At 45.3% G+C, this 13,005-nt stretch overlaps 1 protein-coding gene across 1 annotated transcript in view; it reads left to right on the top strand.

Moving 5' to 3' along the window:
* Positions 1 to 13,005, top strand: part of LOC147033367 (uncharacterized) — a 118,018-nt gene that overhangs the window by 31,984 nt on the left and 73,029 nt on the right. The window lies entirely within an intron of this gene.

Raw genomic sequence — 13,005 nt, forward strand, 5'->3', positions numbered from 1 at the left:
CATTAATATGGAGTTGGTCCCCCCTTTGCTGCTATAACAGCCTCCACTCTTCTGGGAAGCCTTTCCATGAGATGTTTGGACATTGCCACGGGGATTTGCTGCCTTTCAGCCACAAGAGCATTGGTGAGGTCAGGCACTGATGTTAGGCGATTAGGTCAAGCTCGCATTTGGCGTTCCAATTCATCCCAAATGTGTTTGATGGGGTTGAGGTCAGGGCTCTGTGCAGGCCAGTGAAGTTCTTTCACACCGATCTCGACAAACAGTTTCTATATGGACTTCGCTTTGTGCACGGGGGCATTGTCAGGCTGAAACAGGCCTTCCCCAAACTGTTGCCACAAAGGTGGAAGCACAGAATTGTCGAGAACAGTGTTTCTCAACCTTTTTTGTTCCACGCCCCACTTTGATTTTCGAAAAAATCGTACGCCCCACCATGATTGGAGACACTACAGTATATACTACATATGTATTCAAAAGGCTTTATTAAAACTTTATTGCAAATTTTATTTAATTGCTACTCACTTCAATGGGAGCCCTGCCCTTGACGCTGGCTGCAGATTTGTTTGATTCGAGGAACCAATTTTGTCATTTTCAGCCTTAAATCACCACGTTTCGTGATTTCCAGTCGATTTGTCTTAGCTTGCAGCAAATCGATAACAACACTAAATCCACATTCGACTAAATAAGATGATGGAAAATTTATCAATACTTCCCTTGCCAAAGTAGTCGAGTTTGGGTATTTCCTTTTGCTCTCCTCATACAGCCACATCATAGTTCCTTTGATCTTGAAAAGAGTTTTGAATCCTTTTGCCCCACCAAAATATTGCCACGCCCCACCTTGAGAAACACTGGTCTAGAATATTATTGTATGCTGTGGTGTTAAGATTTCCCTTCACTGGAACTAAGGGGCCGAGCCCGAACCGTGAAAAACAGCCCCAGACCATTATTCTTCCACGAAACTTTATAGTTGGCACTATGCATTCTGACAGATGGTGTTCCCCTGGCATCCACCAAACCCAGATTCGTCTGTCCAACTGCCAGATGGTGAAGCGTGATTCATCACTCCAGAGAACACGTTTCCACTGCTCCAGAGTCCAATGACGGTGAGCTTTACACCACTCCAGCCATTGCATGTGGTGATCTTAGGCTCGTGTGCGACTGCACAGCCATGGAAGCCAATTTCATTAAGCTCTCAACGAACAGTGTTTGTGTTGACATTGTTTCCAGTCAGTTTGGAACTCTGTAGTGAGTGTTGCAACCGACGACACGATTTTTTTTTCCCGCGCTACGTGCTTCAGCACTCGGCGATCCCGTTCTGTGAGCTTGTGTGGCCTACCACTTCACGGCTGAGCTGTTGTTTCTCCGAGACGTTTCCACTTCACAATACCAGCACATACAGTTGACCGGGGCAGCTATAGCAGGGCAGAAATTTGATGAACTGACTTCTTGGAAAGGTGGCATCCGATGACGGTGCTACGTTGAAAGTCAATGAGCTCTTCAGTATGGCCCATTCTACTGCCAATGTTTGTCTATGGAGATTGCATGGCTGTGTGCTTGATTTTATACACCTGTCAGCAATGGGTGTAGCGAAAATAGCCCAATCCACTAATTAGAAGGGGTGTTTGCATCCTTTTGGCCATGTATTGTATCTGGTGAGGAGTCCAAATTTATCATATTGTTACGTTTGAGGGGGGGGGTATGCATTCAAAGGGTAATTAGGATGTTTAATTAGGTATGCCATGCTGTTCGAGTTTACCAGGATCTCGATGTAATAAGTAGCAATTCAGTGGTGATAAGTTGTCTAGTAAATGTTCATTTCTTCAAGGGGGAAATGATAATTGTCACGTAATTAGATAGGGACACGGGATAGGGTAAGTGTGTCTGCGTAAACCCCTTTTAGTAGTCCCTGGAGGCTGGCCGTGACGTCACAGGACAGTGCAGCGGATGGCTCCGCCCCGTGATCACGATTGGCAGAAGGCGACGGCGGTGGGCCAATAAACGGCTCGATTGGAAGTGACGAGGACAGGAGGATAAAAGGTTCTGTTCGGGGTCGAAAAGGAAGAGGAAGAAGATCGGGACAAAAAGATCGTGTTTTTTTGGTGTGGAGGCTGTTGCGCGAGAAGCGTACTTGTTGTTGTGCTGATTCGATCGTGTTCTTCATCGTGTCTTGGAGCCTTGCTGAGCCTCGTGCCTCACCTTGGTTGGCTCTGGGGTTCTGCTGACTCGCAGTACGGGGTCGAACGGCGGGCGGACCTGCCTCCCTCTCCTGCTCGCAATTTGGCGCCAGAACTGGTTCCCTGGCGGTTGTGAGCGGACTTGGGCCAGGACCAGGAGGTCGACAGCACCACGGTTTCTCCTGCCCCCCCCTGACGAGAGCAAGGCCAGCTCGTCCGACGCTGATCCAGGGACAGTTGCGTCCACACCACGGTCCAGCCTGACCACCAGAAGTAGCTACGTTTTGTGTGTGTGTGTGTGTGTGTGTGTGTGTGTGTGTGTGTGTGTGTGTGTGTGTGTGTGTGTGTGTGTGTGTGTGTGTGTGTGTGTGTGTGTGTGTGTGTGTGTGTGTGTGTGTGTGTGTGTGTGTGTGTGTGTGTGTGTGCTTGGCGCCTTAGAGGGTTTGAGATCTGTATATTCATTGGAATTGTCTGTGTTTTCCCCACGCCCGATCCCACACCATCCCGTCGAATCGCCCCGGATCCCTCTTCTTGCCGAGTTTTATTATTTCTGGTTAATAATAAAAACAAATAAACATCATCAACTCGGTGAAAAGCGACTCGTGCCACCTTCCTCGTCCCATTTGCGGCAGAGCGATTGGAACCGCCATGTTTGGGTTATAAATAAATAAACCGCCTCCATCGTTTCGGCTCATTCTACGTTGGCGGGACTGTTCAAGTCCCGTGGACGTCACAATATCAATGATGGTGAACGGCACTTCCCTCAAAGCAGCGTCTGAAGTGTCCTTTTTTAGGGATTATTATTATTATTAATAAGGGATTAACCCCTCATGTTAAGTTGCCTGTTAAATGTGCCAAAGGCCGAAATTTATTCCGGTGCACATGTGGTATGGATTTGGGAGCACATAGGGAAGGTCTCTTCCTTCCATGTAAAGCTTTAATTCGCTCACATCTAGATTACGGTTGTCAGTACTTTGGGGATATGGCCATGAGCAATCACAACAACCTGGAGATTATCCATTCTAAAGCTCTCCATGTCTGTTTGGGGGTGGGGGCTGGGGGGGAGGGGCTTTCATAAGCTCTCCAGTGTTGGCTCTTCTGGTGGAAGCAGGAGAAATGTCCTTCACCCTTTGTTGGTAATTTGCCAGAATGAAGTACTGGGCTCGAACCATTTCGTCTGAGGATAACCACCCTGGTAAAGCCTTATTTGCAGACTTTTGGGAATACCAATGGGTTGGTAAGAACTCCGCTTCTCCTCCTTTAGGCCGAGCCTGTAAGAGGGCTGCTGGGCGGATGGGGCTGGATTCCCTTCCTGTCATTCCCCTTCATAAAGTATCAATTTGGCCTCCTTTGACTCATTCTTGTTTGTCTCTACACATGCTGTTAGCTGCTGCAATGTGTATCCCGGACATCAGGGTGGTTAGATCAGTTCGGCCAACCAACCATCTCTCAGTTTTCTCGACTGAATTATTTGCTCTTGCCATAGTTCTGGCTCTTGAATGGAAAATCGAGTTTAACCCTCTCATTGCGGTCATCCTTTCCAATTCACTTTCTGCGTTTAAAGACATTGGAATCCCTGCAGGATGGTGGTGCTTAAATGATCTGATTCTTGAAGTGCTTCACGTGGTTAACATTGCAAATTGGAAGGGGTCAATAATCGACCCGTGCTCGATCCCCGCTTTGATGAGAATGAGGCCTGTGATATGGTGGCGAAGGAAGCCCTTAACAACGATATTACCCAAATCCCTCTGGGCCCATCAGAAGTTATTAGTCAAAGACCTGATTGAGAGAAAAAAAATGGCAATTTCAGTGTGACACCAGCACGAAGGGAAGATTCTGTCACAAGGTGCACCCGGATGTAGTACCTCCAGTTAAGCTTCCCAGGCTTTCCCGGAGAGATCAGGCAGCTCTGTAGATAAGAATCGGACATTGTCGTCTAAATTCATACCTTCATGGAATGGAGTGTCACCATCCGGGGCAATGTGAGCATTGCAGGAAGCCCGAAGATTTGATCCACCTATTGTAAAAAAAATTCTCGCTTTATGAGGGATGCAGACGGAATATTTTACAGAATATTCGCGAGATGGAGATCAAAGTGTCGGATGATCCGGGAATCTTAAACCTGTTTCACCAGAAGCATCCTCGACTGTAAAGTGGTGGTAAGATTCCTCAAGGAGAACAGGAAGTTCCTATAAAATTTTAGAGAAACCTAATGGTTCCTTGGGTACCACAGTCAAGATTTGGTGCATTGTGTATCAGTTCTAAGAGCACGATTAAACTTCAAAAAAAAGTAGGGTTCAGAACTTTGAAACTGAAGCTGCATAATAAATTAAAAAAAAACAGATGTTAGGAGTCGCAAGATGCCGAGCTCTGAAGAAAGCACAACAGGCTGCAGCTGAAACTTCTTTCAGTTTTCAATCCACCAGCTTTCAAAAGTGCAAGCACTTTGGGAAAGGCAGCACCAAGAGCCAAACGAGCCTTGAAATGAGCCAAAGAGCCTTGAGACTGCCTCATTTCTGTGTTTACTTCCAAATCTTGTGTCCCCAACCCCTCACCCTCGGAAACCGTCCTTCCCTGTGATCCCCAACTGCTCCTGACTGTCTTTTGCACTTGAGAAGGTTCTTTCAATCCTCGACTATGACTCTGAAACTGGACTGGACGGCATCAGCTCACATGTCCTAAAATCCTGCTCTGCTGCTCTTTTCCATCCTCTCTCTGCCCTTTTCATACTATCATTTGTGTTAGGTCATCTTCCATTTGCTTGGAAATCCGCAAACATCATTGCATTACATAACTAGAATAGAAAGAGCAGTCAGAAATTGCAGACCCTCACCAGAACTTGTTTTGTGTACTGGTATGTTACATAATTGATAAGAGACGTCATTTGAACTGCGACTTTATAACTGCTGGCAGTGATGACTGGGTATCAAGATGTCCCACTTTGATTGGACACCTGACCCTGACACATGACGTTTATTATCCCCCACCAACCAACGAAGTTGGCGGGGGATATAGAAATGGGTTCCGTCCGTCCGTCACATTTTGTTTCCGGAGCTTAACTACAAATCCCCTCAAGATATATTTACGAAATTTGGTACACATATCAAGCAAGTGGTGAACTGGTGCCTCTTGATATTTTCTAATTGATAGGTCACATGGTTTGGCAGCCATGTTGGATTCAAGAAAAATATTAAATAATGTTTTCTCTGGAATCACATAACCTCACGAAGCGAAAATTTGCAACTATCATCTTCCATAATGTCTGCATACATAGTAAAATTTATGACATCACAAGTCACATGGTTTGGCGGCCATCTTGGATAGAAAAACACACCTCATCCGATTAACACGAAACTTCACACACGTATTCCACTGGAGGATTGGAGGCAGAATTTAAATTTATGATGTCATAGGTCACATGGTTCTTTAGCCATCTTGGATTGAAAATTAATAAATTTTAAAAATCTTCTTCTCCAGAACGGCTGGACAGATTGAGGCAAAACTTCACACACACTTTCCCCAAGACATCCTTTCAGAAATTTGTTAATTTCTAATTGATAGGTCACATGGTTTGGTGGCCATATTGAATTTACCCTAAAACCTTCAAATATCTTCTCCAGAACGGCTGGTCAGATCAAGGGGAAACTTCACGTACATATTGCACACGCTTAGGGAATAAAAGTTTGTTAATCCTCATTTACTCTGGCGGGGGATATCGAAGAGTTTGTCTTCAACGGATGCTAGTTATTATTCAATTGAATTGAGAATGGAATTAAAACGAATTTGAATTAATACCAGGTGGGGTTGACTCAGCCTGTCATTCTTCTGAGGTCGGCAAAATGAGTTCCAGCATGCTGAGATGATTGAGCCATGCGAGTATCCTGTGTCGGAGTGATGACCCATACAGGGTGTGCCCAATAGCCCAGGAGACCTCTTCGGCAGCACCAACGCTCTGTACAGAGTATGGTCCCGATGGATGGATGGATGGATGGATGGATGTAAATCCTGACCCAGCTACAAACTGCCATCCTGGTGTTTCACAGGCAGAGTGATTCTTCAATGTGTGTGCCATCCCTCAGATGGATGTTAAGTCGGGTGTCCTGTCTGCTATCATGAATTGGTGGATGTTAAAGATCCCACGGTGTCCTTCGCCAAGAGAGGTGAGTTATCATCGGCGTCCTGAACAAATTACAAATTCCTTCTCTGACTGACTGCTGGGAAGGCAATGGCAAACCACCCAGTGTCCTCCTTTCCAAGCAGCCAAGGACCTGCCTTTTGGTAGAGCACCCAATCAATCAATTCATCAATATTCTCAATCGATTGATCAACCTCTACTTCAGCTCTATCTCTTCTTTATTCACAATTGTTATCTTTTCTAATACTCTAATAGTGAACGCAGTGAGCTTCATACTTAACGCGTGCACATGAGAGAATAGGAAACAACAACAACAACAACAACACCCCTGGCAATTTGGAATCCGTGTCGTTAGCTATGACCCTTTTGTTTCTGATTATTTTTTTTATTTTTTTTTTATTTTTTTTTTAAACGCTGTGCGGTGTATAAACACGATTGGGTTTTATTTCTGTCTTGTGAATATTACTTCATGCGTGCACTTGAGAATAGGAAACAACAACAACACAATACTCTGGCAATTTGGAATCCGTGTCGTTTGCTATGACCCTTTTGCTTCTGGGTTTTTTTGCTTCAAGTTTTTTTTTTTTGTTTCCGGTTTTTGTCATGGGGGAATGATGCATGCCGGGAGATAAAAGGCATCGTCGGAGACATGAAAGACCCAAATATCAGACATGGTGTATATTTCCTCCACTGATTTTAATAATGATATATCCCGCATCATCAACAAATAATTTTTAATCGTGATTTACATTATTTGATCGCTGATCCCGAATCCAGGCCGAAGTAACCGGAAATTGCAGCATCGAATGTAAGAGGAATTCTACGTTCGCTTCTAGTATTTTTTTTTAGATGAGATCCTGTTCTCGGCAGTGTAGTTGTTGTGAAGGTAATGTTGAGGTAATATTATTTTTTTTAGATGAGATCCTGTTCTGGGCGGTGTAGTTGTTGTTGTGAAGGTAATGTTGAGGTAATATTAATTTTTTTTAGATGAGATCCTGCTCTAGGCAGTGTCGTTGTCGTTGTGAAGGTAATGTTGAGGTAATATTTATTTTTGCAGATGAGATCCTGTTCTAGGCAGTGCAGTTGTTGTTGTGAAGGTAATATTTATTTTGCAGCATCGAATGGAAGAAGAATTCTACGTTCGCCTCTAGGCTTTGCCTATTCCATATTAATCATGATTAATATTGTTACGTCTGGGGGGGGAGGGGTATGCACTCAAAGGGTAATTTGGATGTTTAATTAGGTATGCCATGCTGTTCGAGTTGTACCAGGATCTCGATGTAGTGAAGATTTAGTGGTGATAAATTGTCTCGTAAATGTCCATTTCTTTAAGGGGGAAATGATAATTGTCACGTAATTAGATAGGGAGACGGGTTAGGGTAAGTGTTGATGTGTATTCCCTTTTAGTATTTCCTGTAGGCTTGCCGTGACGTGACAGAACGGTGCTGTGGATGGCTCCGCCCCCCCCCCCCTTGATGACCATTGGCGGAGGGCCGCAGACGGAGGACCAATGAGGCGCTCCGTTGGAAGTTACAAAGACCCTGGAGCACGGGGCGGGCCGATTGGAGGATTGAGAGAAAGGGAGGAGATATACGTGCGGATGGCTCCGCTCCTTAATGACGATTGGCGGGACTGTTCAAGTCCCGTGAACGTCACAATATCAATAGAATCGAAAATAATCATGATGAATATTTGAAGTGTTAAATATATATATTTTTTTAAAGACTCCTTTTTATGGACACAAACCAAAATAGTAATTTCGGGTTTCACTCATACACCGCCCACAAGACTTTTTCCCAGACACGTTTATATTTGATTTGTATTTTTTCGACAGTCATTATAATAAAACATGTCATTCTTTAGACGTCGTCACAATAAAAAGTTACAATTGTTCGCTACTCTGACCAATCCGAAGAGGGAGGGGCGGAGCTTAGTTTGCGTGTTGCCACGTTCGTCCTCGTTGGTGACATGCGCGTCGTCACGTTTGAAACTGCCAATTCCAAAATGAAACGGCTGACGAACGTCACCGTCAACTTGCACTGGATGCAGCAAGAAAAAGTAGACGGGAGAATGAGAAAAAGAAGAAGTATATTGTCTGTGTGTCTGTCTGTCTGTCTGTCTCTACGTTCAGGGTGGATCTTCAAACCCAAATTGCCGCCATTTTGTTTGTTCCATGTCGGTCTCGGGCTTCATCGGCCTCTGGTGTACATTTGAAGAATGAACGTGTCTTCTTCCTTCTTCTTCTTCTCTCTTCTATAAATGGATGAGTGTGTGTCAGTGTAAGTCATACTTTTTGTCTATTAATTACGTACTATCGGAATATACCTTTTTTGATCCTTTCGACTGCTGAGACCCCTTTTCACTTTGAAGACCCTTTAAGACCCCCCAAAAATTCCCGAGTTTTCAAAAGTTCCCATGGATCGAGAAGACCGAAACGTCCTAGAGGACCCAAAAGACCCGAAGACTCTCGATCTTGTAGACCCTTTAAGACTCGACTATACGACAAAAAAAAACCTGAATTCCCATGTTTTAAACGCACACCATCTTAAGGTATATAGAGCAGCTTAATATTGTTACGAATCTGGAAGCCTTTTGCACACAGACAGACAGCAGTCCCCATTGCTTAGTTAACTCGATAAGTATATGTTTATAGTTTGGGTCCCAGCCCCTTTGTCTAACGGGAATTACATGTGTGTGCTACGAGTTATTTTATAGTCAGGTTTATTACATCCTCATCAACAACTACAACAACGCCACCATCCCGCACTCGACCCGGTCGCCATTACGCATGTGTTCGGGACCACGGACGTGAGCGGAGGTTTCGTCACCTCAGGGCTGGCTCCGCCTTCGCCAGATGGAGTGTTCGGCCCGACCAATGGAGGGCTGCCACGAGTCGCTCGACAACCGACCGTCCAATCAGGAGGTGAGTGGTGAGGAAAAGAAACCCCTCCCACCTTAAGAAGAGGGGTGTGGTGGTGAGGGTGAGGATGTTCTGCAGGATCGTGGTAATAGCGGTCTGCGGTCTTGGTCTCGATTAGCGGTCGTGGTTCGAGTGGTCTGCGGTCCTTTGCGGTGGCTCACCGTGGTGGTGGTGGTGGTGACCGAACAGTGTGGTGGTGCTCGAGCAGCCAGGGTCGTGGGCCGTGGACTTCGGGACGTGGGTTCGAGTCCCACCGTGGTGATTTTTGGAGTCGGTTTGACCACACGAGGCAGGACAGGTACCCTGGCCTGGCTCTACCGACTAAAGACCCACGGGGTCCAGTTTATTTTGTGTGTGTGTGTCCGTGGGCCCCGTCTGTCAAGTAGAATCGTTAAGTGCCTTCTTAATTGTACATTACATTTCTTTATTCGTGATAACTCTGCTCTGTGTGCTCCCCTCCTCGTTTATTATTGTAAAATAAACTCCCCGTGTTAAATGTTCCAGTTCGTTTCTGTCCTTTCTTTGATTGACCCAGCATGGTTCGGACTTGAGAATTAATGAGGCCGTTTTGGTCCGGCGCGGCTTTGGTAACTTCTGCTCGGTTTCGCCGGATCCAAGTCGGTGACAGCGACTCGATTCAGACAAAGTTGGCCGAGGGTATGGTTTTCCCCGGTAGTTGGATGACGTGGGTATTTTGGTATACGCATTGAAATTAGGCAATTAACCCTACCCCACGCCGTCAAAATATTGGCGACCACGGTCCTCTAAGTCTAAGTGACCCGTGACCTTTCGGAGTTGTCCGAGAGTCACGACCTAAATTCCGGGTGTTCGGTGGGAGACGACTCTACTGCTCCATCTAGTGGTTGTTTATCGCCACCGAAGCCCAGCCCACAACAATATGTCCTTCTACCACGGCATGGTATTCTAATTAATAAATATATAACAAAAGCAATGATAACATTGCAACAAAGCATATATTAATTAACACTAATAATAATATTTACAACATTAACAAGAATAGTTGTATCAAATGGCAATAATAACTGAACAAGGTACGTTTTCATGACAACGGAAATGCTCATGATTAACATTTGAAATCTTTAATTAAAAACAAAATTTCCTTTTGTCGGTGTTTTGTATGTACTGTATGTTATCAAGATGTCCAGTGGTGTTCAGTTACCAAGCAGCAAGCTAGCGCTTGCCAAGCCAACCGTTCCTTATCAACGGTTTTGAATGGAGTGCTTGTTTGAGTGCTTTAGCCACTTGGCGAGTGCTCTGCGAGAAACTTGGCGAGTGAACACACCCCAGACTCATAACGTGGTGATGAGGATGAACATCTCCACCACAACTTATTTCAGCCATATCGATGAATTTCCCCTTCAGGAGCCAGACTTGACACGTGGCGAGTTGAAGGTTTTATTTTATTATTTTTATTTTTTTTCCTAAACGTGGTTAAAAACGATTTATTCACCGTCAGTGACACAAATATGTTATCAATGGGGAAAAAAATAACAGAATGAAGACATTGCAACGAGCAGTGAGTTTGGCAAAAGGAGTCACGTGACCCCTCAAATGTGCCAATCACGGATTATTATTCAAAAAACAAAAATAGTACAAACACAACCAACCAATGCATCAATTTAAAGGTAATTTTACTGCTCATCTCATGACAGAACTCCCAAGGGTGAAAGAAGTTTGTATAAAAAAAGGTTACCACCTAAGCTAAATTATCCAAATATACACCCTGTGAAAATTCCTTTGTGGGAGTCTGGAGGAGGTGGGGGGGACGTGGGAGTCTGGAGGAGGTGGGGTGAGAGTCTGGAGTGGGGTGGACGTGGGAGTCTGGAGGAGGTGGGGTGGACGTGGGAGTCTGGAGGAGGTGGGGTGGACGTGAGAGTCTGGAGGAGGTGGGGTGGATGTGGGAGTCTGGAGGAGGTGGGGTGGATGTGGGAGTCTGGAGGAGGTGGGGTGGACATGGGATTCTGGAGGAGGTGGGGTGGACGTGGGAGTCTGGAGGAGGTAGGGGGACGTGGGAGTCTGGAGGAGGTGGGGTGGGAGTCTGGAGTGGGGTGGATGTGGGAGTCTGGAGGAGGTGGGGTGGGAGTCTGGAGGAGGTGGGGTGGGAGTCTGGAGGAGGTGGGGTGGGAGTCTGGAGTGGGGTGGACGTGGGAGTCTGGAGGAATTGGGGTGGACGTGGGAGTCTGGAGGAGGTGGGGTGGACGTGGGAGTCTGGAGGAGGTGGGGTGGACGTGGGAGTCTGGAGGAGGTGGGGTGGACGTGGGAGTCTGGAGGAGGTGGGGTGGACGTGGGAGTCTGGAGGAGGCGGGGCGGACGTGGGAGTCTGGAGGAGGTGGGGTGGGAGTCTGGAGGAGGTGGGGTGGACATGGGAGTCTGGAGGAGGTGGGGTGGACGTGGGAGTCTGGAGGAGGTGGGGTGGACGTGGGAGTCTGGAGGAGGTGGGGTGAGAGTCTGGAGTGGGGTGGACGTGGGAGTCTGGAGGAGGTGGGGTGGACGTGGGATTCTGGAGGAGGTGGGGTGGACGTGGGAGTCTGGAGGAGGTGGGGTGGACGTGGGAGTCTGGAGGAGGTGGGGTGGACGTGGGAGTCTGGAGGAGGTGGGGTGGACGTGGGAGTCTGGAGGAGGTGGGGTGGACGTGGGAGTCTGGAGGGGGTGGGTGGACGTGGGAGTCTGGAGGAGGTGGGGTGGACGTGGGAGTCTGGAGGGGTGGGTGGACGTGGGAGTCTGGAGGAGGTGGGGTGGACGTGGGAGTCTGGAGGGGTGGGTGGACGTGGGAGTCTGGAGGGGGTGGGTGGACGTGGGAGTCTGGAGGGGTGGGTGGACGTGGGAGTCTGGAGGGGTGGGTGGACGTGGGAGTCTGGAGGGGGTGGGCGGACGTGCGAGTCTGGAGGGGGGGCGGACGTGGGAGTCTGGAGGGGGTGGGTGGACGTGGGAGTCTGGAGGAGGTGGGGTGGACGTGGGAGTCTGGAGGAGGTGGACGTGGGAGTCTGGAGGGGTGGGAGTCTGGAAAGAAAGGAACGCAGAGCAAAGATTAATATTTGAATTATTTTAAAAACATAAGAAACTCCAACCTGTGGTTTTGGTTTTTTCCCCTCATTTTCAAGGCTGAATATTGTGGATTTATCAACGAACTGAACTTCACATGTTCATGGACAAATTATTGTGTGAAGTAAATGAACATACGTGACAAGTTAGAGGACACGAAAAGCGAGTTAGTCGTGAAATTCGTGTATATGTATATATGTGTATATGTGTATATGTATATGTGTATATGTGTATATATGTATATGTGTATGTGTGTATATATGTATATGTGTATATATGTATATGTGTATATATATATATGTATATGTATATGTATATGTATATATATATATATATATATATATATATATATATATATATATATATATATATATATATATGTATATATATATATATATGTATATATATATATATATATATATATATATATATATATATATATATGTATATATATATATATATATATATATATATATATATGTATATGTATATATATGTATGTGTATATATATATATATGTGTATATATGTATATGTGTATATATATATATATATGTATATGTATATGTATATGTATATATGTATATGTATATATATATATGTATATGTATATATATATATATATATATATATATATATATATATATGTATATATATGTATATATATATATATATATATATATATATATATATATATATATATATATGTATATATAT

The sequence above is a fragment of the Eptatretus burgeri genome, chromosome 2 (genome assembly GCF_056783735.1).
Source record: "Eptatretus burgeri isolate ZD-2024b chromosome 2, Ebu_testis_v1, whole genome shotgun sequence".
Classification (NCBI taxonomy): Eukaryota; Metazoa; Chordata; class Myxini; order Myxiniformes; family Myxinidae; genus Eptatretus; species Eptatretus burgeri.